This window comes from Mobula birostris, chromosome 6, assembly GCF_030028105.1.
Source record: "Mobula birostris isolate sMobBir1 chromosome 6, sMobBir1.hap1, whole genome shotgun sequence".
NCBI classification, from domain to species: Eukaryota; Metazoa; Chordata; class Chondrichthyes; order Myliobatiformes; family Myliobatidae; genus Mobula; species Mobula birostris.
Genome location: NC_092375.1, coordinates 110,248,488 through 110,272,483, shown reverse-complemented (window position 1 = coordinate 110,272,483; position 23,996 = coordinate 110,248,488). Strand labels below are relative to the sequence as shown.

The 23,996-nt window shown below is 42.1% G+C and overlaps 1 protein-coding gene across 2 annotated transcripts in view; it reads left to right on the top strand.

The window, feature by feature from the left end:
• nhej1 (nonhomologous end-joining factor 1) overlaps nucleotides 1-23,996 on the top strand; it is a 387,162-nt gene that overhangs the window by 336,034 nt on the left and 27,132 nt on the right. The gene's annotated exons all lie outside the window — the stretch shown is intronic.

The following is a 23,996-nucleotide window of genomic DNA, read 5'->3' as shown; positions in this document are numbered from 1 at the left end:
CCATATGGATGTGCTCAACGGTAATTGATATTGTAATTCTTACTGAAATTTATACTTTTATTATGTTGCATTGCAATATACTGCCATAAAACAACAAAATTTTGTGACATATGCTAGTGATATTAAACTTGATTCTGATGTAAAGAAATTGCAGAAAGGATTTACTAAAACAATTGCAGATGATGAGAAATTTATTGTTTTGTGGCAACAGTACACTGTAAAAACATAAAACCACTATAAATTACAAAATAAGTAAATAATGCAAAAAAAAGCAGTTCATGGACAGTTCAGAAAGCCAGTAGCAGATTTCAGGATCCTGTTTTATTTCCTGATGGTAGTAATGAAGAGAGGACATGTCCTGGGTGGTGAGGGTCTTTAATGATAGACGCCATCTCTTGAAGATGCTCTTGATGCTGAGGAAGGTTATGCCCGTGATGAAGCTAGCTGAGTCGACAGCCAAACAAACCTCATGTGATCTCATGCATTGGAGCTTCCATACCAGGCTGTATTGCCATCAGTCACAATGCACTCCACAGTACAGATGTACATCTCCCCTCCACTATCAGATTTCTGAAGAGTCTGGGAACCCATGAATAATGCCTCTTTATTCCTTTTTTTGCACTATTTATTGTTTGTGAACATTGTAGATCTTTACATCTTTGCATTGTACTGCTACCACAAAATAACAAATTTCATGTCCTATGTCAGTGATAAACCTGATTCTGATTTATAAGAGTCTTTGGTGACATACACCTCAAACTCCTAATGAAGCAGAGTGACAAGGGATGATTTGATGGAAGCTTTTAAGATTATGGGAGGATTAGAGAGTACAGATAGGAAATAACACACTTGTGGTTATCTGGAGAACTAGAGGCAATGTATGCAAGATCATCGATAATAGATTAAATGGAAAATTCAGGCTGCTGTGAATATGGAGCTTTCTTGCATGTGGAGGATTGGAGATATATTCAGAGGCAGGTGAATAAGGGCACAAATAAGTTGAAAAAGTGTAGGAACAGGATTGTCTCATTCACGAACATTGGCAAAACACTATTGAATTGAATGGTCTCTTGCAATGTTGTAAAAAGAACATAGAATAGTATAGGCCTTTCAGCCCACAATGAGGTGCTGAGATAATTAAACCAATGACTCCTAATTCATCTAATCCATCTTCTCCACATATTGACGATATCTCTCCCTTCTCTGCATATCCATATGCCTATCTAAAGGTCTCTGAAATACCCCTATGCTATCCATCTGCACTACTACTCCAGACAATGCATTCCATGCACCCACCACTCTGAGTGAAAAAAGTTGCCCCACACAGTATCTCCTTTGTACTTTCCCCCCACTTAAATACATGCCCCTGTCACTAGACATTTCAATCCTGGGAAAATAAACACTGGCTGCCAACTCCATGCCTCACAAAATTTTATAAACTCCTATCAAATCACCCCTCAGTCTCTGCTGCTCTAGAGAGGACAGCCAAAGTCTGTCTCCTTGTAGCACATGTCCTCCAAGCCAAAACACAAGAGATCCTGCAGATGCTGGCAACCAAGAGTACAACACTCAAAATGCTGGAGGAATTCAGCAGGTCAGGCAGTCTCTTTGGAGAGGAATGAACAGTCAGTGTTTCAGGCCGAGAACCCTCATCAGGACTTGTGAACCTGGTGAAGAGTCTCAGCGGAAACATTGCCTGTTGATTCCTCTCCATAAATGCTGCCTGACCTGCTGTGTTCCTTCAGCATTTTGTGTCCTCCATACTAGGCAGCATCCTGCTAAAGCTCCTCTGCTCACTCTCCAAAGCCTCCACATCCTTCCGATAATGGGACGAGCAGAACAGAACACAGTACTGTAAATGTGGCCTAACCAGAGATTTATAAAGGTATAACAATGTCTTGATTCTTGAACTCAGTGCATGAACTAATGAAAGCAAGCATGCCGTACATCTTCTTTACTACCTTATCAACCTGTGCATCCACTTTTAGGGGGCCTTGTATCTGAACCTCAAATCTCTTTGTTCATCAATGCTGTTAAGGATCCTGCCAGAGGGTGGTGAATCTATGGAATTTGTTGCCACGGACAGCAGTGGAGGCCAAGTCATTGGGCGTATTTAAGGCAGAGATTGATAGGTATCTGAGTAGCCAGGGCATCAAAGGTTATGGTGAGAAGGCAGGGCAGTGGGACTAAATGGGAGAATGGATCAGCTCATGATAAAATGGCGGAGCAGACTCGATGGGCCGAATGGCCTACTTCTGCTCCTTTGTCTTATGGTCTTATGGGCTCCCCCAGCACATCTTTGGTCGTTAACACAAACAATGTATTTCACTGTATGTTTCGATGCACATATGATAACTAAATCTAAATCTAACTTTGACTCCAAAGTGTAGCACTTCATACTAGCTGGGACTAAAGTCCATCTGCCACTTTCCTGCCCATATCTGCAACTGATTTATATCCTGCTGTATCCTTTAGCAATCTTCTGTGCAGACTGCCAATCTTTGTGTCATCTACAAACTTACTCACCTCTCCACCTCATTTTCTTCCAAATCATTTAAGTACTGTATTTACGATACAAATAAATATATTTGAATAGGTTGAGATTACTATAGAGGGCTATGGTCCAGGTACAAGTAGATGGGACTAGGCAGAAGACCAGTCCGGCATGGGCTAGGTGGGCCAAAGGGCTGTTTCTCTGTTGTAGTTCTCTATGACTCTATAAAGGTAAAAGGCATATTTCGAATTCATGTTCAAATTTATTGTCATTCAACCATGTACATTTATATTGCCCAATGAAACAATGCTCCTCTGGACCAAGGTGCACAACACAGTAACATATAACTCATATACAACACAAAGTAATATTACCACAAATATATTAACAAATAATAAAATATATTCCAGAAGATTGACATTTACCAGAAGGTATATTTACGGCACAAGTTAAAAAGTAAACAGTATAACGCCACTGCAACTTCATATGTGATGAGACTTGAGTGGTTGTAGTGAATTTAGTAGTCTCACAGCCGGGTGGAAGAAGCTGTTTCCCACCCTAACAGTCCCTATCCTATTCTGTGGTAGTAGAGAGTCAAAGAGATTGTGGGATGGATGGGAGGGATAAGACCATAAGACGTAGGAGCAGAATTAGACCATTCAACACACCAGTTCTCATGTGGATTTCCATCATGGAAGATTTATTGTCCCTCCCAACCCCATTCTCCTCTCTTCTCCCTGCAGCCTTTGACACCTTTACTAATTAAGAACTTATCAACCTCTAGTTTCAATATATACAATGACTTGTTCTCCACAATGATCAATGGCAAAGATTTCTACAGATTCACCTCCCTCTGGCTAAAGAAATTCCTCCTCTGTTCTGTTCTAAATGGACAACACTCTATTCTGAGACTATAGCCTCTGGTCCTAGATTCACCCACTATAGGAAACATCCTCTCCACATCCACTCCATCTAGGCATTTCAATATTCAATATATTTCTATGAGATCCACCCTCATTCTTCTAAACTGCAGGGAGTACAGACCCATAACCATCAAACACTACTTATTCATTAACTCTTTCATACGCAAAAACATTCTTTGGAACATCCTCTGGACCCACTCCAATGCCTGCACATCTTTTCTTAGATGAGGGGCCCAAAACTGCTCAGAATACTCCAAGTGCAGTCTGACCAAAGCCTTATAAAGCCTCAGCATTACATCGTTGCTCCTATATTCTAATCCTCTCAAAATGAATGCTAACATTGCATTTACTTTCCTTACCACTGACTCAACCTACAAGCTAACTTTTAGGGAATCCTGCATAAGGACTCCGAAGTCCCTTTGTACCTCCGATTTTTTGAATATTTTCCTCATTTAGAAAAAAGTCTACATCTTTGTTCCTTCTACCAAAGTGCATGACCATATGCTCCCTGACATGATATTCCATCTGCCACTTCTTTGCATATTCTCTCATTTTAAGGCCTTTCTGCAGATTTTCAATACTCCCTGCTGCTCCGTCTGTAAACTTGGTCAGAAAGCCATCAAATCTATCATCCAAATCATTAACATTTATGAAAGAAGTGCTCCCAACACTGAACCTTGTGGAACACCACTAGGCACCAACAGTCAACTATAAAAGGCCCACTTTATTTCCACTCTTTGCTTCCTGCCAGTCAGCCAATCTTTTATCCATGCTGGTATCTATCCTGTAATACCATGGGCTCTTATCTTGTTAAGCAGCCTCATGTGTAGCACCTTGACAAAGGCCTTCTGAAAATCCAAATACACAACATCCACTGACTCTCTTTTGTCTATCCTGTATGTTATTTCCTCAAAGAATTCATACATATTTGTCAAGTAAAATTTCTCCTGAAGGAAACCATGCTGACATTGGCCTATTTTATCATGTGCCTCCATCCTTAATAATGGACTCCCAACATCTCCCCAACCACTGAAGTCAGGTTAATTGACCTATGATTTCCTTTCTTCTGCCTCTCTCCCTTCTTAAGGAGTGGAATCACATCTGTATGATCTTTGACAATGCTAAAGGGCCCGTGTACACAGCGCTGATTACATCAACTTCTGTGTGGACTGCAATGTTCCAACAAGAACTGTCCTTTGTTATTCAAATAACAAGCCATGGGTAACAAAGGACATTAAGGACATCCTGAACGCTAAAAGGAGGGCGTTGAGAGATGGAAATAGGGAGGAGCTGAGGGCAATACAGAGGGACCCGAAAGCCAGGATCAGGGAGGCTAAAGACAGGTACAGGAGGAAGCTTGAGTGGAAACCCCAGCAGAACAACATGAGAGAGGTCTGGACTGGGATGAGGACCATCACTGGGTTCCGGCAAACTAGCAACAGAGGAGCTGAAGGCAGTGTAGGCAGGGCCAAAGAACTTAACCTGTTCTTTAACAGGTTTGACATTGTGGCCCCTGCCCATCCCCCACATGAGTCATCTGTTGTCGGCCCCCAACCAACACATATTCCACTCTCCTCTCCTACCCTTCCTCACAGTCCCCCACCCTGCTCTCATGACTATACCCCTGCCCCACACGAAACCACCACGGTGGGCTTCACAGCTGAACAGGTGAGAAGACAGCTGAAACGTCTCAATCCAAGCAAGGCTGCAGGACCGGATGGTGTCAGTACCAGGGTGCTCAAAGCCTGTGCCCCTCATCTATGTGGAGTACTTCGCCATGTCTTCAACCTGAGTCTGAGGCTCTGGAGGGTTCCTGTGCTGTGGAAGACGTCTTGCCTCATCCCTGTGCCGAAGACGCCGCGCCCCAGCGGCCTCAATGACTTCAGACCGGTGGCATTGACCTCCCACATCACGAAGACCCTGGAGAGACTTGTTCTGGAGCTGTTCCGGCCTATGGTCAGACCACACTTAGATCCCCTCCAGTTTGCCTACCAGCCCCAACTAGGAGTTGAGGATGCCATCGTCTACCTGCTGAACCGTGTCTACGCCCACCTGGACAAGCCAGCGAGCACTGTGAGGGTCATGTTTTTTGACTTCTCCAGTGCGTTCAACACCATCCGCCCTGCTCTGCTGGGGGAGAAGCTGACAGCGATGCAGATGGATGCTTCCCTGGTGTCATGGATTCTTTATTATCTCATTGGCAGACCACAGTACGTGTGCTTGCAACACTGTGTGTCCGACAGAGTGATCAGCAGCACTGGGGCTCCACAGGAGACTGTCTTGTCTCCCTTTCTCTTCACCATTTACACCTCGGACTTCAACTACTGCACAGAGTCTTGTCATCTTCAGAAGTTTTCTGATGACTCTGCCATAGTTGGATGCATCAGCAGGGGAGATGAGGCTGAGTACAGGGCTACGGTAGAAAACTTTGTCACATGGTGTGAGCTGAATTATCTGCAGCTTAATGTGAAAAAGACTAAGGAGGTGGTGGTAGACCTGAGGAGAGCCAAGGTTCCGGTGACCCCTGTTTCCATCCAGGGGGACATGGTGGAGGATTACAAATACCTGGGGATACGAATTGACAATAAACTGGACTGGTCAAAGAACACTGAGGCTGTCTACAAGAAGAGTCAGAACCGTCTCTATTTCCTGAGGAGACTGAGGTCCTTTAACATCTGCCGGACGATGCTGAGGATGTTCTACGAGTTTGTGGTGGCCAGTGCGATCATGTTTGCTGTTGTGTGCTGGGGCACCAGGCTGAGGGTAGCAGACACCAACAGAATCAACAAACTCATTGGTAAGGCCAGTGATGTTGTGAGGATGGAACTGGACTCTCTGATGGCGATATCTGAAAAGAGGATGCTGTCTAAGTTGCATGCCATCTTGGACAATATCTCCCATCCACTACATAATGTACTGGTTGGGCACAGGAGTACATTCAGTCAGAGACTCATTCCACCGAGATGCAACACAGAGCGTCATAGGAAGTCATTCCTGCCGGTGGCCATCAAACTTTACAACTCCTCCCTTGGAGGGTCAGACATCCTGAGCCAATAGGCTGGTCCTGGACTTACTTCCTGGCATAATTTACATATTACTATTTAACTATTTGTGGTTTTATTGCTATTTAATTACTTATGGTGCAACTGTAATGAAAACCAATTTCCCCTGGGATCAATAAAGTATGACTATGACTATGACCATGGCTCCTGACAACCAGTTTTCCCACCAGTCAAAAAACCTTGTTGCAAAACCAGCTCGAGCTGCCCAAGCACCGGAGGCAGGCAGGAGGGAGTGGAATTTCCTGATGTCCCTGTAGATAAAGAAGCCCAGCAGCGCATTACACAAACCAAGCCAGGCATGCATGATTGCTGCCCAGGTCACACAATAACGATGAGCTGCTGAGAAGAGCGACACACCCCAGTTAACATCAGAGTGCTTTGAGTTACTGTATTATGCCAAGTGGCAGGGTGACAGCATGGACCCAACATATTGCTGCAATTATAAAGAAGGTACACCAGCAGCTATACTTCATTAGGAGTTTGAAAAGATTTGGTCTGTCACCATAAACTCGGGCAAACTTCTACAAATGTACCATGGAGAGCATTCTTATTGGTTGCATCACTTAGGTAGGCACACGGATGATAGAAAATTGGAAGGCTATGTACAAGGGAAGGGTTAGTAGGCTAAAAGGTCAGCAAAACATTGTGGACAGAAGGGCCTGTACTGTACCATAGTGTTCTTTGTTGTATGTTCTGTAATTACCCTATTAAATGCTCATAATTTTAAAAGCCTCTATCATGTCCCCCTTCACCCTCCGATGATAGAGCTTAAAGTCAAATATATTGTCATTTGACTATACATACCATTTGTACATTAATACACTGAAACAATATTCCTCCAGGCAATGGTGCACCCACAGACATATACCACACACAGCACATGAACCAAAGTTTTTACCATAAGTAAGTTAATAAATTATAATTCAGCTTGCAGATTTTAGTGTTCTTTATGATAAGAAGTATTTTTCGATCGTAGAAAAGACAAACAGAACAAAAGTATTCACCATTGATTGGAGCCTGAGAGGCCATTAAGGCTGTGCACACCATCATCTTGTGACAAAGTGAGAACAACCAACATTTGTCCAATCTGTCCTTATCTGGCAGGCTGATGAAACATAACAACTCCTACTTGAGAAGCAACTTGGATTTGCTCCAATTTGCCTAACAGAACAGCAGGTCCACAGCAGATGTCATCTCATTGGCTCTGCAACATCTGGACAGCAAAGATGTTCTTCATTGATTACAGCTCAGCATTTATCACCATCAATAAGCTCCAAGACAATGGCCTCAGCGCCTCCTTGTGCAATTGGATCTTCAATTTCCTCACTTGCAGACCCCAGTCAGTTCAGATTGACAACTACATCCCCTCCACGATCTCTGATGGCACAGAGGCACCGCAGGGCTTTGTGTTTAGCCCCCTGCTCTACTTACTTCACACTTATGACTGTGCGGCTAAGCACAACTCCAAAGTCATAGGCTGAATCAAAGGTGGTGATGAATTAGCATATAGGGGGGAAATTGAAAACCTGGCTGAGTGGTGCCATAACAACAACCTTTTACTCACGCCAGCAAGACCAAGGAGCTGATGATTGACTTCAGCAGAAGGAAACCAGATATATATCAGCCAGTCCTCTTCGGAGGAACAACGGTGGAGAGGGTCAGAACTTTAAATTCCTTGGTGTTATTAATTCGGAAGACCTGTCCTGGGCCCAGCATGAAAGTGCAATTACAAAAGAACAGTGGCACCTCTACTTCCTTCGGAGTTTTGACAATCTTCGATAGATATGTAATGGAGAGTATATAAACTGGTTGCATCACAGCCCTTAAACAGAAAATCCTACAAAAAGTAGTGCTTACAGCCCAGTCCATCACTGGAAAAGCCCTCCCCCACTATTGAGCACATCTACATGAAACAATGTCACAGGAAAGCAGCATCCATCATCAGGGACATCTACCACCCAGGAAATGCTCTCTTCTCAATGCTACCATCAGGAAGGAGGTACAGGAACTTCAGGATTCACACCACCAAGTTAAGGAACAGTTATTACCCCTCAACCATCAGGCTTGTGAACCAGAGGGGGATAACTTCACTCAACTTCACTTGCCCCATCATTGAAATGTTTCCACAATCTATGGGCTCAATTTCAAGGACTCTTCATCTCATGTTCTTATTACTTATTAGCACAGTGGTTGAATGCCCAAGTTGGTACAGTCTTTCATTAATTCTGTTATTTTATGGATTTATTGAGATTGTCCGCAAGAAAATCAATCTCAGAATATGTACTTTGATAATAAATTTACTTGGAACTTTGCAATCATCGCGAGCAGTCATTTATTTGGCTGAGGTAGCATGGGCTATAAAAAGAGCTCAAAGTCTTTTGGAATTTTTTGGTGGACTGAACTTATAACAATCTAACCATCACTTAGGCACATAAAAAGAAGTGAGGTGCAAGCAGAGTGGCCATTGTAGGAGCGGGCAATGTTAAAGTGATCAGGCTTTGGTTCAACAGGCTTCGGCAAGAGTCAGCTTAGCCGAGAAGAGGCAGAGGCTGTAAACTTCTAATTTTTTTTTTCTTTTTCTTTGTCTATTAGTACATAGCTAGTGTGGTGAGAATGGCTGCAGGGTTTTTTGTGTGAGATGTGAAATCTCTGGGAGACCATCAGTCTCTCTGATTACTACATCTGCATGAAGTGCCTCGGGCTGCAGCACCTTAAAATGCATATTAAGGAACTGGACCTGCATCTCAATCACCTCCAACTTATGCAGGAGAGTGAGGTGATAAATAGGAGCTACAGGATGGTAGTCACCCTTAAGTTGCAGGAAACAGGTACCTGGGTGACTGTCAGGAGAGGAAGGGGGAAGATGCAGCCAATACAGAATTGTTATTATTATTCAACAATAAATATACTGCTTTGGATACTTCTGGGGAGACAACCTACCGGGGGAAGCTGCAGTTTCCAGGTCTCTGGCACTGAGTCTGGCTGTGTAGCTCAGAAGGGAAGGGGAAAGAAGAGGATTACAGTAGTGAAAGGGGATTTCATAGTTAGAGGAGCAGACAGGAGATTCTATGGTTGTAAAAGGATATCCAGATGCCATGTATGTTGCCTCCCAGGTGTCAGGGTCAGGGATTTCTCAGATCAGATGGACAGCATTCTAAAGGGGGAGAGTGGCAGAGCAGCCAGATGTTGTGGCACATATTGCTACCAATGACATAGTTGGAAAAGGGAGGAGGTCTTGCAGAGGGAATTTAGGTAACTGGGTAGAAAGATGTAGAGTAGGACCACCAGGGTAGTAGTCTCTGTATTGCTGCCAGTGCCACCAGCCAGTGAGGGTAACAATAGGATGATGTGGTAGATGAATGTGTGGCTAGGGAAGTGGTGTGGGGGGCAGGGGTTCAGATTGCTAGAATATTGGGATCTCTTCCGGGGAAGGTATGACCTGTACAAAAATGACGGGCTAGACTTGACCCTGAGGGGACTAATATCCTTACGGACAGGTCTGCTACAGCTGTTGGGGAGGGTTTAAACTAATTTGGCAGGGGGATGGGAACTGGAGTGATGGGGCTGAGGATGGGGCAGTTGGTGTACAAGTAGCTGCATTGTGTTGTGAGACTAAGGAAGAACAGGCAGATTATAGGGCAGTCAGTAGGATGAGTTGAAGTTTAACATGGGGACAAAATCAAAAAGTGTGATGAATACAGGACTGAAAATGTTATATTTGAATGCACACAGCGTATGGAATAAGGTAGATGATCTTGTAGTTCAGTTAGAGATTTGCAGGTATGACATTGTGGGCATCACTGAATTGTGGCTGAAAGAAGATCATAGTTGGGAACCTAAAGTCTAAGCATGCACATTATATCAAAAGGAAAGGCAGGTAGGGATAGTGAGTGGGGTGGCTCTGTTGGTAAAAAATGAAATCAAATCTTTAGAAAGAGGTAACATAGGACTGGAAGATGTTGAATCCCTGTGGGTAAAGAAACTACAAGGGTAAAAAGACCCTGATGAAAGTTATGTACAGACCTCCGAACTGTAGTCAGGATATGGGCTACAATGGGAGATAGAAAAGGCATCTTAAAAGGCAATGTTGTGATAGTCATGGGGGATTTCAAAATGTAGGTATATTGGGAAATCAGGTTGGTAATGGATCCGAAGAGAGCGAATTTGTAGAATGCCTACAAGATGTCTTTTTACAGCACCTTGTGGTTGAGCCCACTAGAAGAAAGGCAATTCTGCATCGGGTGTTGTGTAATAAACCAAATTTTACCCTAAAGTAAAGGAACCCTTGGGAGACAGTAATCATAGTATGACAGAATTCGGTTTCAGAGGGAGAAGTTAAAGTCAGATGTATCAGTATTACATTGGAGTGAAGGGAATTACGTAGGATTGAGAGAGGAGCTGGCCAAAGCTGACTGGAAGGAGGCATTGGCAGGGTTGATGGCAGAACAACAATAGCTCAGTTTCTGGAAGCAATTAGGAAGGAGCAGGATAGATACATCCCAAAGATGAAGAGGTATTCTAAAGGGAGGATGTCTCAATTCTGGCTGTCAAAGGAAGTCAAAGAAAACATAAAAGAAAAAGAGAAAGCATATAATATAGCAAAAATTAGTGGGAGCATTGGGAAGCTTTTAAAAACCAACAGAAGGCCACTAAAATCCTGTGAGAGAAAAGATGAAATATGACTGTTAGCTAATAATATAAAAGAGGATACCAAAAGTTTTTTTAGATATATAAAGAGTAAAAGAGAGGCAAGAATGGATTATCAGACCACCGCAGGCAGAAGAAAGGAAATTATAGCCCATTTCGCTGGAGTTCAGAGATGTTGGAATCCATTATTAAGAATGAGGCTTTATGGTACTTAAAGGCATATAGTCTTATTCTTAGTCATAGTCATACTTTATTGATCCCAGGGGAAATTGGTTAAATGATAAAACAGGACAAAGTCAGCATGGTTTCCTTAATGGGACATCCTGCCGGACAAATCTGTGGAGTTCCTTGAGGAAATAACAGGCAGGATAGACAAAGGAGAGTCAATAGATGTTGTTTATTTGGATTTTCAGAAGGCCTTTGACAATGTGCTACAGAAGAGGCTACTTAACAAGGTAAGAGCCCATGGTATTACAGGAAAGATACTAGATGGATAGAAGATTGTGTGACTGGCAAGAGACAAAAAGTAGGAATAAAGGGAGCCTTTTCTGATGGGCTGCCGGTAACTGGTGGTGTTCTAGCAGTGAAGTTGTGTTCATAGGTTCAATGTCCATTCAGAAATCAGATGGCAAGGGGGAAGAAGCTATTCCTGAGTCACGAAGTGTGCATCTTCAGGCATCTGTACCTCTTTCCTGATGGTAACAATGAGAATAGGACAAGTCCTAGGTGGTGGGGGTCCTTAATGATGGATGCCACATTTTTGAGGCACCAATATGTGAAGATTTCTTGGATACTATGGAGAAGTGGCAGATGGAATACAGTGTAGAGAAGTGTGTAATTATGTACTTTGGTAGAAGGAATAAAGATATTTTCTAAATGGGGAGAAAATTCAAATATCAGCGGTGTAAAGGGACTTGGGAGTCTTCGTGCAGGACTCCTCAAAGGTTAACTTGTAGGTTGAGTCAGTGGTAAGGAAAGCAAATGCAATGTTAGTGTTCGTTTTGAGAGGACTAGAATATAGGAGCAAAGATGTAATGCTGAGGCTTTATAAGACATTGGTCAGACTGCAGTTGGAGTATTGTGAGCAGTTCTGGACCTCGTATCAAATAATAGATGTCCTACCGTTGGAGAAGGTGCAGAGGAGGTTCACGAGAATGATCCTCAGTATAAAAGGGTTAACATATGAGGAGTACTTGATGGCTCTAGGCCCATACTTGCTGAAGTTAAGAAGAATAAGGGTGGATCTTACTGAACCCTGTCAAATTTTGCATAGCCTAGGTCAAGTGGATGTGGAGAGGTTGTTTCCTATAGTGGCAGAGTCTGGAGCAGAGGTCACAGCCTCAGAATAGAGGGACATCCATTTAGAACAGAGATGAGGAGGGATTTCTTTATCCAGAGAGTGGTGAATCTGTGGAATTCATTGCCACAGATGGCTGTGGAAGCCAAGTCATTGGGCAAATTTAAAGTGGAAGTTGATAGGTTCTTGATTAGTCAGGGCGTCATAGGTTACGTGGAGAAGGCAGTAGAATAGGATTAGGAGGGATGATGAATCAGCCATGATGGAATAGCAGAGCAGACTCGATTGGCTGAATGGCTTAATTCCGCTCCTGTGTCTTTTGGCCTTATAGTTCATACCCTCTATTCTTGGCAGCATGTTACATAGGAGGTGGATATTTAGTATAAATTGCCATCAGGATCAGCAGAACTTTGTATACTAAATGGCACCAGTACAATGCTGTTCTATACCCTATGTTCCATCAACATGAGCATGTTTTGGATATGGAAGGAAGCTGGAGGAGACCCTCACTGTCACAGGGAGAACATGCAAACACCTCACAGGCAGTCAGGTAGCCTGGATTGCATATAGGTGACAAAAACTATGCAACAGCAGCTCTAGTAGTAACCAGGAAGGACTTTGTTGCAGATCCACTCCTGAGATACTTTAATCACCTTCGTATTTCTAACTCTTTGAGAAGTGCCTCCGTACTTGAAAGGGACTGATGAAAGGGTTCAGCAGGTTAGTAAACAGCATTGAACATTGGATACCCAGGATGCATTACTGGTAAAAACTAAATTGAGAGGTTTAAAGGGCTATACACGATAATGGGTATGCAGAGAGAATTTCAGGCAGGAGTTTTAGCGAGATTTACGTGTGGTTTAATCAATACCTGAGAGTGAGTCACGGGCTGAAATCCAGCAGAGATATTTTGAGATTTATTTATAGAATAATAACTATGCTGTGTTAAGTTATAGGCTGGTATCTATCTGTGTTCAGATGGCCTCATTGGAAAGGAAGATTATGCATTTTATGGCCGTCACCAGAAACTCAAACTCACTGTTACTGATATCAATGGAACAATGCCAACATTCCAAGGTGTGGAAATTACCTTTATTGCATCTTTTTCCAGATGCAGGCCTCTCCACCTGCAGATGATGCCATACCTGGATTTTTATAGAGTCATAGTGCACTACAGCATAGAAACAGGCCCTTTGGCCCATCTAGTTCATGCCAAACTATTATTCTGCCTGGTCCCATTGACCTGCACCTGGACTATAGCCCTCCACACCCCTCCCATCCATGTGCTTATCCAGACTTCTCCTAAATGTTGACATGGAATCTACATTCACTAGTTCCAGTGGCAGCTCATTCCATATTCACACTACCCGCTGAGTGAAGAAGTTCACCATCAAGTTCCCCATAAATATTTTAACTTTCACCACTAACCTTTGATCTTTAGTCCTAGACTCTCTCAATCTCAGTGGTAAAAATCTGTATGTATTTACCCTCTCTATACTACCCATAATTTTGTAATACCTCTATCTTATCTCCACTCATTCTTCTATGCTCTAGGGAATAATAACCTCTTTAACCTTGCCCTATAGCTCAGGTCCTCAAGACTCAGCACGTCCTTATATATTTTCTCTCTACTCTTTCAGTCTTATTAATATCATAAATTTTCTCTGTACTTTTAAACTTCCTGATGTGGATAACATTTTTATTTTCAAAAATAAGCTTGATTAGAACCTAGAACAGTATGGCATAGTAAGGGCTCTTCCCCACAAAGTTGAGCTGACCTAATAAGCCTACTGAGGATTCCAGATTAGATTTATCAGTCATATGTATATAGGAACATATAGTGAACAACCAACACAATCTGAGTTTTGTGCTGGGGAGCAGCCCACAAGTGTCGTCAGCTTCCAGCACCACCATAGCATGCCAGCAATGTTAGCATGAGATAATAAGACATAGGAGCAGTATTAAGCAATTTAGCACATCAAGTCTTTTCCAGCATTCCATCATGACTGATTAATTATCCCTCTCAATCCCATTCTCCTGCCTTCTCCCTGTAACCTTTAATATCTTTACTAATCAAGAACCTATCAACATCTGCTTTACATATACCAAATAACTTGGCCTCCACAGCTGTTGGTATGAATAAATGCCACAGATTTACCATCCTCTTACCAAGAATATTTAGCCATTTCAATATTCAGCATGTTTCAATAAGTTCCCCTTGCATTCTTCTAAACTCCTTTGAGTACAGGCCTGGATCCACTAAATGCTCCTCATAAGTTAGCCTTTTCATTCACACACATCATGCAGCAAAGCAGACCCAACAACAACAAAACAAACTCCTTCTAACACTCCACCCACCCCCACCAGGTCAGTACCCCAACCTCTGGAGCTGATGATCCTGGACAGGGCTTCCTTCAACTCCACAATCAATATAACCCTTCCCTCCTGCACAGCCCATAACACTCCATTTCTCCTTACTATTGTTATCCCCCCATACTTTCCTCCAGTTGCATTAAAATTATGTCCCCTCACACTAGCCATTTCTGACTTGGAGAAAGTCTCTGACTGCCCACTCTGTACCTTTTATCAGTTTGTACACCTCTATTAAGTTACTTGCCATCTTCCTTCACTCCAAAGAAAAAAGTCCTAGCTCGCTCAACCCATCCTCATTAGATTCGAGATTGTTTATTGTCATTCTTCAGGAAATAAGTGTAAAGGACAATGAAATGATTGTTGCTCCGGAGCTGATGCAGCATAAAAAACAATAAATATAAATATAAAAACAGTCCAATTAATCACAATGTATAAGTAACTGTTGAGTGTAGCCACATTATTAGCTTTTGTCCATGGACTGATTGTATGTACATAAAGTGATAAAGTGCAGGAGTATCTGTACATAAGGTGACTCTGACAGGAGGTGATAAAGTGGCAAAGTGTCGTGGCAAGAGGATCTCTTCTAGGTAGCAGCAGTGATTGGACATGCTCTCTAATCCAGGCATCATCCAGGTGAATCTCTGAAGGAGAAAGAATGATAAAATGGGAAAAATGAGAGTAGAAACTAAGAGAGTGAGAGAAAGAAACAGAGAAAAAAAGTGTTCAGGAGAGGGAAAAAAGGATGGAAAGAAATAAAGACAGACAGGTAAGGTGTTGATTACCAGCAGAGCCAGAAGGTTTCAAGCAGCTGCTAATGTTACCTTCTGCTCTTGAGGTTTCCACTACTTGTTCAGATGGATGTAATGGATTCAATAGCCTTATTTGAAGATAAACAGGGGAAGTCAAACTAGCTGGTCAATATTTATTCTTCAGCCAATGCCATTAATATAGATTATTAAGTTTGTTATCTCAAGTGCTGTTTATGGAATCAAGCATAGACAAATAGGTCAGATCATAGACAGATTTCTCAATGTTAAAACTATGACTACACTTTGAAAATAATTAATAATTTGTGTGTTTTAGGAAATACCGAGGTCATAAAAATTGCTGCCTAATGCAAGCATGTTCATTCTTGAGTGTCTCTGAACTAGAATAATGTAATTTATCTCCAAGTATATCACAACCATCCAGGTGCACAGTTAAAAAAATAAAATAATCACTCCAATCCTTTAGTAAACAGCAAGGGTTTTCTTTGCAGATAAGGTGCTAAAGGTTCTTCTTAATAGGTGCTAATGCTCACTCTCACACCCCAAGTGTAAAGTGTAGCAGATAGCACAGACTTCCTCCCAACACCTGCACAACTAGGCCAGACTGGATTTCAGAGACAGAGGCAGATCCATAAGCTATTGCTTATGTTGGAAGATCACCAATATGTTATGTCCTAAAATAAAGTGACCAGAACATACCTGCTGTACCAAATAAAACTACCACCAAGTTTATGTTCATGGTCTCCCCATCCACTTCAATATCAGTAAGTTGTGCATTCAGAGATTCTGTTCCGCACACCAGTGTTGTAGTGCATAGTTATTTGAGTTACTGTCACCTTCCTTTCAGCTTGAACAAGTCTGGTCATTCTCCTCTGACCTCTCTTATTAACAAGGCACTTTCGACTGCTGCACAGCCACGTGCTAGAAGTTTTGTTTTGTTTATTGCACCATTCTCTGTAAACTCTCGAGACTGTTGTGCGTGAAAATCCCAGGAGATCAGCAGTTTCTGAGATACTCAAACCATCCCATCTGACACCAACAATCATACCACAGTCGAAGTCACTTAGATCACATTTCTTCCCCCAGTCCGTGGTTTGTCTGTCTGTATCTTGTTTTACGGCAGTTGGCATCCAGCTTAATGGTGCATTACCGCCACCCTCTGCTCCAGAATGTGCACTAGACATACATTCTAAATCAGTCCGTGGTTTGGCCACATCTGCATGCTTTTATGCATTGAGTTGCTGCCACGTGATTGGCTGATTAGAAATTAGCATTGACAAGCAGCTGTACCTAATAAAGTGACCACTGAGTGTGGAATAGTACAAGCCCTGAGTGTATACACTTCCCCTCAGTTTTATCATTCAGCAACATGATATCTATTGTACTATGTGTTGACTGTACACAGCCACCAGGCCGGACACTACTGACAATAGATTCAGATTCATTTATGAAACATTTTTAAGATTAAGTTTACTTGTCAGATGTGCACTAATGGTTCTGCCTCTACAACAGCCCCTGTTCCACACACCCACCTTTCTGTGTGTAAAGAACTTAGCTCTGATATTCTCCCTCTACTTTCCTCCAATGACCTTAAGATTCTGCACCCCCCCCCCAACCCCCGTGTATTAGCCAGTTCCACCCTGGGATAAGTCTCTAGCTGTCCACTTAAATCTATGCCTCTTATCATCTTGTACTCCTCTATCAAATCATCTCTCGGATTCCTTGAGTCCAAAGAGAAAAGCTCAACCTATCTTCATAAGACATGCCCTGTCTAGTCCAGGCCACATTCTGGTAAATCTCTTTCGCACCCTCTCTAAAGCTTCCACATCCTTCCTATAATGAGGCGACCAGAATTGAACACAATATTCCGAGTAAGCTACATTTAACGCAAGTGAAACCAAATGCTGATTCAGCTCAGGTGAGGAAGAATGTGAAGGGGTTTAAAGGGAAGCCTAAACACTGCGGCACAAATGCGTTCTGGGCTGTAAAGTTCTTTGCAGTTGTCTGGATCTGCCCTTCCTTGTCCATCTGTGCTGTTGTGAAGTTGAGTCTCAAGCTGTCTCCATGTCTCCAGGTGTATAATTTATATTTAATTTATAAGACCATAAGATATGGGAGCAAAATTAGGCCATTTGGCCCATCAAGTCTACTCTGCCATTTCATCATGCTGATCCAATTTTTCTCTCAGCCCCAATCTCCTGGCTTCTCTCTGTATCCCTTTGTGTCCTGACCAATCAAGAATCTATCAACCTCTGCCTTAAATATACTTATGACTTGGCCTCCACAGCTGCCTTGGCAAAGAATTCCACAGATTCACCACTCCCTGGCTAAAGAAATTGCACCTCATCTCTGTTCTAAAGGATGCCCCTCTATTCTGAAGCTGCATCCACTGGTCTTAGACTCTCCCATCATAGGAAACACCCTGTCCATATCCACTCTATCAATGCCTTTCACGACTTGATAGGTTTCAATGTCATCCTCATTCTTCTGAATTCTAGTGAATACAGGCCCAGAGCCATCAAATGCTCTTCATATGACAAGTTATTTAATCCTGGAATTATGTCAACCTCCTTTGAACCCTCTCCAGTTTCAGCACATCTTTTCCAAGATGAGGGGCCCAAAACTGCTCACAATACTCCAAGTGAGGCCTCAGCAGTGCTTTATGAACTCTCAACATTGCTTGTTTTTATATTGTAGCCCTCTTGAAATAAATGCTAACATTGCTTTTGCCTTCCACAGCACAGTCTCAACCTGCAAATTAACCTTTAGGGAATCCTGCACAAGGACTCCCAGGCCCCTTTGCTCCTCTGTTTTTTGTGTTTTTTCTCCATTTAGAAAATAATCAACACTTGCATTTAATCTACCAAAGTTCATGACCATACACTTTCTGACACTATTTCATTTGCCATTTATCTGCCCATTCTCCTAAATGCCTCTGCAGCCTCTCTACTTCCCAAAACTACCTGTGTCTTCACCTCTTCTCATATCATCTGTAAATGTTGCAATGAAGCCATCAATTCCATCATCCAAATCATTGACATATAACATAAAGATTAGATTTTAGTTTAGATTCAACTTTATTGTCATCGTGCCGAGTACAGATACAAAGCCAACGAAATGCAGTTAGCATCTAACCAGAAATGCAAAGAATAGTGTTATTTACAAAATAACTACAAATAAAAACTAAATGCTACAGCACACAAATATAAAAGTACTGAAAAAGAATTGGTCCCAATGCAGACCCCTGTGGAACACCCCTAGTTACCGGCAGCCAACCAGAAAATGCTCCCTTTATACCCATTCTTTGCCTCCTGCCAATCAGCCAATGCCTTATCCATGCTAGAATGTTTCCTGTAATACCATGGGCTCATAGCTTGTTAAGTAGCTTCATGTGGCATCTTGTCAAAGGCCTTCTGAAAATCTAAACATATAACATCAACTAATACACATAAAAGTTGCTGGAGAACGCAGCAGGCCAGGCAGAATCTCTAGGAAGAGGTACAGTCGACGTTTCGGGCCGAGACCCTTCGTCAGATTCTCTCTTACTAGCTCTTCTTTCAGTTAGCTCAGACGAAGGGTCTCGGCCCGAAACCTGGCTGAGATGCTACCTGGCCTGCTGCGTTCACCAGCAACTTTTATGTGTGTTGCTTGAAATTCCGGCATCTGCAGATTTCCTCGTGTTAATATCAACTAATTCTCCTTTGTCCATCCTGCTTGTTATTTCTTGAAAGAATTCCAACAGATTTGTCAGGCAAGATTTTCCCTTGAGGAAACCATGCTGACTATAGTCTATTTTATCATGTGCCTCCAAGTATCCTGCGACTTCTTCCATAATAATCGACTTCAACATCTTCTCAACCACCTAGGTTAGACTAACTGGCCTGGTTTCCTTTCTTCTGACTCTCTCCCTTCTTGAAAGAGTGGAGAGACATTTGAAAATTTCCAGCCTTCCAGAATCTAGTGCTTCTTGAAAAATCATTACTAATGCCTCCACAATCTCTTCAGCCACCCCTTTCAGAACTCTGGGGTGTACATCATCTGGTTCAGGTGACTTATCTACCTTCAGACCTTTCAGTTTCCCAAGAATCTCTCTAGTTATATAACTTCTCACACTTCCTGACCCCTGAAACCTGGAACTTACACCATACTGCTAGTGTATTCACAGCGAAGACTGATGCAAAATACTTATTCCGTTCATACCCCATTTCGTTTTCCCCTATGACTACCTCTTTACCATTGTTCTCCAACAGTCCAATATCCACTCTCGCCTCTCTTTTACACTTTATGTATCCAAAGAAACTTTTGGTATCTTCTTTAATATTTTCAGCTAACTTACTTTTGTATTCTATCTTTACCTTCTTAATGACTATTTTAGTTGCCTTCTGTTGGCTTTTAAAAGCTTCCCAATGCTCTAACTTCCCACTAATTTTTGCGGTATTACATGCCCTCTCTTTGGCTTTTATGTTTGCTTTGAATTCTCTTGTTAGCCACATCTGTGACATCTTTCCTTCAGAATACTTCTTCCTCTTTGGGATTTATATATCCTGTGCCTTCCGAATTGCTTCCAGAAATTCTAGCCGTTACTGCTCTGTCATCATCCCTGCCAATGTTCTTTTCCAATCAGTTCTGCCCAACTCCTCTCTCATGCCTCTGTAATTTACTGTACTTCATTGTGATACTAATGTGTCTGACTTTTAATTTTCTTTCTCAAATTTCAGGGTGAATTTTTTTTCATATTATGATCACTTCCCCCTCAGGGTTTTTTTTATCTTAAGCTCTCTAATCAATTCTGATTCACTGCACAACACCAAATCCAAAATAGCTGATTCCCCCAGTGGGCTCAACCATGAACTGCTCTAAAAAGCCATCTTGTAGATACTCTAGAAAATCCCCTTCCAGGAATCTAGCACCATCCTGATTTACCCAATCTATCTACATATTGAAGTCCCCCATGACTATTGTAACATTGCTCTTTTGGCATGCACTTTCTATCTTCCATAGGAATTTGTAGGCCACATCCTTACTACTGCTTGGGGGTCTGTAAACAACTTCCATCAGGGTCCTTTTACCCTTGCAGTTCCTCAGCTGTATCCACAATGATTCAACATCTTCTGACCCTATGTCACCTTTCTAATGATTTGATTTCACTTTTTACCAACAGAGTAATGCCGCCCCCTCTGCCTTCCTGCCTGTTCTTTTGATACAATGTGTGTCCTTGGACGTTAAGCTCCCAACTATAATCTTCATTCAGCCATGATTCAGTGATGCCTACAATGTCATATCTGCCAATCTGCAACTGAGCTGCAAGTTCATTTACCTTATTCCATATACTGCCCACATTCAAATATAGCACCTTTAGTCCTGTATTCATCCTTTTCGTTTTATTGCAACCGACCCGGTTGACTGCAATTTTACCCTATCAACAGCCGCTCCTCACTACACGTTGCCTCTGATTGTAAACCAGCTGCCTCATCTTCAGCACTATCGTCCGCCTTTCCTACATTATTTATTGCATTGAGATATAGGCAGCTCAGGACACTAGTCACACCGTGGTGAACATTTTGATTCTGAGGTCTTACCAACATCTGTATTACAATACCAACATAATATAATATATTATGTATTTTATATATTTGTGTATATATACAATATATAGAGTATATATTATACAGTACTGTGCAAAAGTCTTAGACACAAATATATAGTTAGGGTACCTAAGATTTTTGCACAGTACTGTGGTAATTTTAGGTATGGCTCTGTACTGCTGCCACAAAATAAAATCATGATATATGTGAGTGATGATTAACCTGATTTATATATGGATCTCTGTTGTGGACCGAAAGTGGGAAAAGGGCAGGGAGAGGGGAATCATGGTTGGGAAAAGGGGAAGGGAGAGAGGGGAGAATCAATAAACCAGTTGTTTGGAGTGAAATAACCTTGCCTGATGTCTCAGAGCCAGATATGTCTGCACCCACGCCAGCCCCCAGCCTGATACTCATTCTCTGCCACCTATCCCACATTCCTCCAGTGCGCTCCACCTTCATCATCCCCAACATCCATTGCTCCCGGAGAATATATATTTCAGGTGAATATATATATTCACCCAAACCATCATAGTTCATTCCTGTCCATGGATGCTGCAGTTTTGAGGCATTGCCTTTTGAAAATGTCCTCAATAGTGTGGAGGCTAGTTCCCATGATGGAACTGGTTGAGTTTGAGTTTACAACCCTCTGCAGCTTTGTCCAATCCTGTACAGAGGCCCCTGTGGTGAGGCCAGTTAGAACGCTCTCCACACTACGTTTTTCATTGCAACTTCCATACATGTACTGCATACAAATCCCCACATTATTAAATTCAAAAGTCTGACATATCAACATACAGTAAATTTATTCCTATGAATGGCAAAACATTTCCCCTCCATCTCCACTTTAAGTAATTGCTCTTCCTTATCAACCTGATGTGTTTTTGATGTCAACCATTACAATACTGTGGTGGTACGGTTCAGATTCACATTAGTTTATTGCTATATACATTAGGGTGCAATGAAATTCCTAGCTTGTGTGAGGCTCAGAGTTAACAGCATGCATGATGATAATAAAAAGCAACAATAAATACAGCAACAAATGCAAAACAACAGAATGGTGCAAAGATTATCGACTGACTTTTGTGTATTGTCTGACTTAGAGACAAAATCCACTTATGAGCATCTGAAGAAACGGAAGCCACTCATTCCTGGGGGTGCCCTGTATCCGGAATTATCCAAGCCTTCCAACTCCCATTGCCATGTTGAGTTAACCGCAATAATTTAACTTCTCAATGGTTTCTCCCTGGGACTCCCAGAGCCTCCCCATTCCAGACACAACGGGTATACTATGAGCAGTGTTGGGCCCCTTATCTAAGAAAGGATATGTTGGCATTAGAGAGGAAGTTCACGAGAATGATCCCAGGAATGAAACATATGAGGAGTGTTTGATGGTTCTTGGCCTGTACTCACTGGAGTTTAGAAGAATGAGGAAGGATCTCATTGTTGAATCCTATCAAATATTGAAAGACCGAGATTGAGTGGACATGGAGAGGATGTTTCTTATAGCGGGGGATCCTAGGATCAGAGGGCATCAGATAGAAGGATGTCCATTTAGAATAGAGATGAGGAATTTACTTTGCTGGAGGGTAGTGAATCTGTGGAATTCATTGCCAAAGACTACTTGGAGGCCTAGTCATTGGGTATATTTAAAATGGAGGTTGATAGCTTCTAGATTAGTAAGGGCATCAAAGGAAACCGGGAGAAGGCAGGAGAATGGTGTTGAGAGGGAAAATAAATCAGCCATGATAGAATGGCAGAGAATATGATGGGCTGAATGGCCTAATTCTATCTTATAGGCTTATGCTGTTAAGGAACCTGAGAGTCAGTAACTGAGTTTTACAATTCACTGTATATTAAACTACTCTCTGATTGGTCATTGGCTCTTACAACATGGAAGCAAGCCTTTCAGCTCTACTGCTCCATTCCAATCTTTTATACTTTATTATGTGTTGTTATTGTCTTACGTTATTCCATATTCCAGCTCAATGCACTCTGTAATGATCTGACCTGTATAAATAGTATGCAAGACAATCTTTTCATTGTGTCTTAGTACGTGACAATAATAAACCAATACTGATACCAATACCAACCAAAATGCCCATGTAAGCTAGTTCCATTTGCCTGTGCTTGGCCCATATCCATCTAAACCTTCCCCATCAATGTACCTGTCCATATCCCTTTAAACCTTTCCTATCCCTGTACCTGTCCATATCCCTCTAAACCTTTCCTATCAATGTACCTGTCCATATCCCTCTAAACCTTACCTATCAATGTACCTGTCTAAGGAATTTGTATGTTCTCTCCATGACAGCGTGGGTTTCCTCCAGGTGCTCCAGTGTCCTGCTCCATTCCAATGACATATGAGTTAGGGTTAGTAAGTTGTGGGCATGCTATGTTGGTGCCAGAAGCATGGTGACATTTGCCAGCTGCTTCCAGCACATACTCAGACTGAGTTGGTTGTTAACATAATGTTTCGATGTTTTAATGTACATGTGACAAATAAAGCTAATCTACTCTGAAACACCAATAAAAAATGTTTCAATCTGCTCAACTTCTCTCCACAACACAGTCCCTCGAGTCCCAGTAATGTCCTCCTAAATTTTCTCAGCGCTCTTTCCAACTTAATGGCATTTTTCTTAAGCAGGGTGACCAAAACTGAACATAGTATTCTGAATGTGACTTCACCAACATCTTGTACAACTCTATCATAACACCCCAACTTCTGTACTTAGTGCTGTACCCAACGAAGGTCAGCATGCCAAAAGCCTTCTTCAAGGTTCAAAGTAAATTGATTATTAAAGTATGTATGCCATTTAGAACCTTGAGATTTATTTTCTTACTGGCTGTC